General features: G+C 34.3%; 1 non-coding gene across 1 annotated transcript; it reads left to right on the top strand.

The window, feature by feature from the left end:
• The first annotated feature begins 1,360 nt into the window (after window positions 1-1,360).
• On the top strand, window positions 1,361-1,997 carry LOC110810102 (uncharacterized). The gene is made up of 4 exons (XR_015816232.1): window positions 1,361-1,515; window positions 1,604-1,639; window positions 1,751-1,784; window positions 1,929-1,997. It is a non-coding gene; the product is annotated as an uncharacterized LOC110810102 (transcript).
• The last annotated feature ends 3,156 nt before the right edge of the window (window positions 1,998-5,153 follow it).

The raw sequence follows: 5,153 nt of genomic DNA, 5'->3' as shown, positions 1-5,153 counted from the left end.
AAGAAGAGGGTAGAGAGGAGAGGAGATAAGGAGCAGACAAGTTCGTATGGTTTACAGAATGAGGGGCGCACTCTTGTCGTCTTGGGTCGGCTCAACTTTCCTTCCACATGGGTGCACATGCATTTCTCTCTCAATCATATTTATCATTCTCTTTCTTCCCAAGCTCATAAATTTCGTTTCTTTAATTTTCTCTATTGTAATATATATATATATATATATATATATTGTAATAAAAAACTTAGATTTTTATTTTTTATTTTTTTAAATTTTTTTTTTTAAAAAAAACTTATATATATATATATATCTAATTACTATTTGTTTTAATTGAACTTAATATTTTAATTCTGTACTTGTGTACAGAGAGTGTGACTTTCACATAAATATATACGTAACTTACATTTTTTTTTCATATAAAATATTAACTTATATTTATGTTTAAAATTTTAATTGAATTTATTTATAATGTAATGTTTAACTTAAACTAATAAATTATAAAACTTTTTCATATATAAATTAATAAAACCTAATGTCATTTTAGGTTTTAATGTAGCATTGGTTGGAACAATAAATTCTAAATTTCATTATTATTATTATTATTATTATTATTATTTTGCATTTTTATAGTGAATTTATAATTGAATCCTGTATAATTTTTATATAATTTTTTAATTTAAATTTTAGAAATAGAAATTCAATATTAATGAGTGTGGATAATTGAAAAACAAAGCAGTGTTGATGTAGGGACCATATGAACGTGAACCAATTTGCAAATGGGCCCCTTGCCCATGTTACTTCCCTCTTCTCTCAAACTTCCTTCTCTACCCTTTTTCAGTTTAATAATCATTTTCTCTTTTATACATATATAACAATTGTGAATATAGACGTACTCGATAAATATATATGTGTGTATATATATATATATATATATATATATGTGTGTGTGTGTGTGTTGGGAAAATCAATTTCCAAAATTGGCACAGTTATGTTTATATTTACGGATAAAATATAAAATAAATTTTATAAACTCGTATATAAAAAATTATGATCATTTTTCTCCCATATAAAACTATTCAAGATATATATATATAAAATAATTTTTATAATAAATATAATAGATACAAATTTTTCAGGATAATTACGAAAATATCTAAAATAAGATCGTAGTCAAATTATATCAACAATATATATTTATATATGCGGTCATGTACTCATCCACGCGTTTTTACAATAGTGAAACTCTAATTTAGTATACAAGTGAATTACATGTTGTGAGAGATTGATAATGCAGTGGGTATTTTGGGAAAATGCGGTGGGAGCAGCACAGAAGTAGTGCTTTTCATCAACTTTTGAAAAGTTCATGGATTGAATTATCAACCAACTAAATCTCCCTTTCTATATATACGTGTGTGAGTGTATATGTATATCCACAACTTCAGTTCAAACAACATACGGAATTTGCTCGCCATGACTAAGCTCGCCTGCTTCTTTCTTCTGCTTTTCCTCGCCATTTCCCAGGTATCTCTCTCCGTCTACTTGTCTATATATATACGTACACTTACTATATTTCACTAAATAATATATAATGTTGCTTTTGCTGATGAAGGTTATGGCCAACGAAACCCAATACCAACTTCACAGTGTGAGTACTCAACACCATATCACCATGCATTTTTAAGTTTTTCTATACATGAAATATATATATATATATATATATATGTAAACAGTTTATAATTTAGAGTACCATTTGCAGGGAAATTATGGGCCTGGAAGTCTGAAGAGCTACCGTGAGTATATAATTACGAATGCCCATATAATCAATTTGTTTAACTAACATTAATGTTAAGAACTGAGCTGATTATATAATTATATACGGTTGAAATGATGATGATGATGATGATGATGATGCATGTGTGTACATATACATGCAGAATGTCCATCGCAATGTTCAAGGAGATGCAGTAAAACTCAGTACCACAAGCCATGCATGTTCTTCTGTCAAAAGTGTTGTAGTAAATGTCTCTGTGTTCCACCTGGCTTCTACGGTAATAAACAAGTTTGTCCCTGCTATAACAACTGGAAGACCAAGGGTGGCGGTCCTAAATGCCCTTGATTTTTTCGATTTATTACCCTTTTTATTTACTCTTTATTATAATTATTATTGCTTTTATTAGTTATTCCTGATTCTATAAATATATGGGCTACATATAATATAATATAATATATATATATATATATGATATAGTATATATTTTTGTGGGTCATCAATTTCATGACCGATTTTAGTTGTGTCCCCCCCTCCCAAAAGAAAAGATATGTACGTATCAGTTGAAATTATGGGGCCTATGAGCTGTAATCTCAACCTTCTTTCAACTATATACTATGATCGAAATATATATCCACTCCAATCTCTCTCTTTATCCGTGTGTGTGTGTGTGTATATATATATATCCATAGAAATACAAGAGTTTAAAGATCGTATTATTTGTAGTGGCATAATAAAACAAAATTTAGCAATCTAAAATATCTTAAAATTTAATAAATAGAAGAGCTAGAGACAAGCACGAGAACAAACAGCTGAAAATTATATATTCTCCCCCAAAGTTGGTATTTTATTAAATATATATAATAATAATATTGTCTAGTCACAGTAATTAAATGGGTATATATTATATCACTTTCTCGAAAAATAATAAACATACAATAAATAGAAACCCACTTAGAATATATATAACAAGTTTTTTATTCTTTCACTTAAAGTTTATAATGTGACGACCCCGAAAATTCAAAAGAAAATACATATAATAATTTGAGTGCGGAAGCGAAATAAAATGTTAAAATTAACATCTCTTACGCAATAATTTAAAAGTAATAAACAAACATCACAGAATAAATTCTCTGAAAAAAATACGAGAAATGAAAAAAATAAATGAAACTATAAAGCATCTAACATTTACTTGCAGATTTCTTGTAGATCGGGTTCAGGAACCAAGTCCTCCTGATCTGAAATGCTTAAATAAGGAATGAGTTATACTAACCCACTAAGGACATCACACTATATCACCGTCACAGAAGTAAAGGTTGGTAGAAAACCAAAACAAACAATAGAGCAGTAGATTTAAACTACTACATTTATATAAAATAAAACCATTTACCATTTTTCTTACCATTGGGGAATTTATGAAAACAAATTATAGAAGCAATAATATCATACAGATCACAATTTCATGCATAATCAGTAACATAGAACATATCATAAATTCGTATTTATTAACAATAACTAATCATCACTGTTTCTCGTTTCACCAGCCTACTAGTATCCATAGGGCTGTCCCCACTACACGTGAACTATTTTCTTTAGCAATCTTAATTCCAGGGTCGTCCCCATACCCCGTCCGGTATAACCACCAAGACATTACCCCTCAATACTTCGTCCGATATAAGGGTGAAGCAGGTCGTTCCCATACCCCGTCTGGTATAAGCACCAAGACATTAATCCTCAATATCTCGTCCGATATAAGGGTGAAGCGGGTCGTCCCCATACCCCGTCCGGTATGAGCACTAAATGACCAAGTCTTTATACCCCGTCCGGTATGACACAACGTTCACGGTAGGGTTCCCTATGAACCCGGTCCGTCCACCATCTCCCAGGATATCTAGTGAGGCTATCATTTTATCCATTTATCTGATCACATCTCATTCCTGTTTGTCCTTGGTCTTCGTCACCAAATCAAACATAAATACATAAACAAGTAACATGTATCCAACAATACAATCATATCTTAGATTCCCAAAATCAAACAGTAGTCAAATAAGACAGTAATACATACATTTAAACCATACAATATATAAACTAGATATCATCATACTTTTAGACTGTAAAATAAATCAACAGTAATCGACAGAAAATAATGTCCGATTTGGGCTCCATTAACAATCCGTAATTAATCAAGCACATCCATTTAATTTGTATAAAGGACCATATTATTATTTATTTGAACTTTAATTCAATGATGGAAAATAGGGTGAGGGGTACTTACTTGATTCGACGCCAAAAACTAGATGGTTACTGCACCTACGGGCGGTCCCTAGGTTCTCCTAAATTTTCTTTCGGAAACTGAAACGCACTTACAGTACCTACAAGTGTCCCAAATAAACCCAAAAATTAGTCCCAGGGCTCACTAGGTCAATTTCGAAAATCCGACACAACGGCTCCGTTGTGCTCCGGCAGCGACCGCCTCGAGTTGGCTGTTTTCGGCTGAATTCAGCTAAACTTGCATCGGTTCCTGCGAGAAAATACACTTAAGACCCCCAGTGGGCCAAAAAAACATAAAAAAATTGAAACTCACCGGCGATGGGGCTCTCCGGTGCGGCGGCTCCTCTAGCTCACGTTGTGGTTGGATGTTTTGCTTCGGTCAGCCTGTAGAGAAGGAAATAGCGATCACAACGGTGAAAAAATTGCATCGAACGGGAATCGGGAAGAGCCTCATCGGAGGCATTTTCTGAACACTCCACGACGGTGCCACCAAGCTTCGGCAGCGTTTTTCGGCCAATTAGCCGGTTCTTTCACTCCAATTTGGTCATGGGTGGGTTCAAAATCGAATTTCGTGCAAGTGAAAAAATTTTTATCTCGTTTGGCGGTTGGAAATTGCTCCGGTGCGACAGCGGGTGGTAGCGGTCGACTCCCCGACGGCTGGATTGTCTTCTCCGGCGCGAGGTTCTGGCGGATAGGGTTTGAGTTTGGGTGCGGATGGGGTTATTTATACACATCCGCTTTTGATCTGTACCATCCGATCGTGATTAAATAGGGAGTAAATTTGGGTCGTTCATCGCGATTCAATCTTGGTCGTTCATGCGCGATTCAATTTGGGTCGTCCGTGCGTGATGCAATCTGGGCCGTCCGTGCGCGTTTTTGATATAAGTCGTCCGTGCGCGCGGGAACGGATCTCAGTCATTCGATCACGTGCATGCGGATCGCTGACGTAGCTCCCCCTGCGTGGCCTCCCGCGTCAGCGCCTCTCCCACTTGGCGCGTCCTGGTTGGTCGAGGCTGTTGACCGGACAACTGATGTGATGTAACTTTTTTAAATTATATTTTAACCTCCGATTTCTGATTTTTTTTTTCAAAAATACTCATAAAACCTAAATTTTCACTTA

This window comes from Carica papaya, chromosome 9 (genome assembly GCF_054855325.1).
Source record: "Carica papaya isolate Zhongbai chromosome 9, ASM5485532v1, whole genome shotgun sequence".
Taxonomy (NCBI): Eukaryota; Viridiplantae; Streptophyta; class Magnoliopsida; order Brassicales; family Caricaceae; genus Carica; species Carica papaya.
The sequence above is the reverse complement of the archived record's forward strand: the minus strand, read 5'-3'. Positions and strand labels throughout refer to the sequence as shown.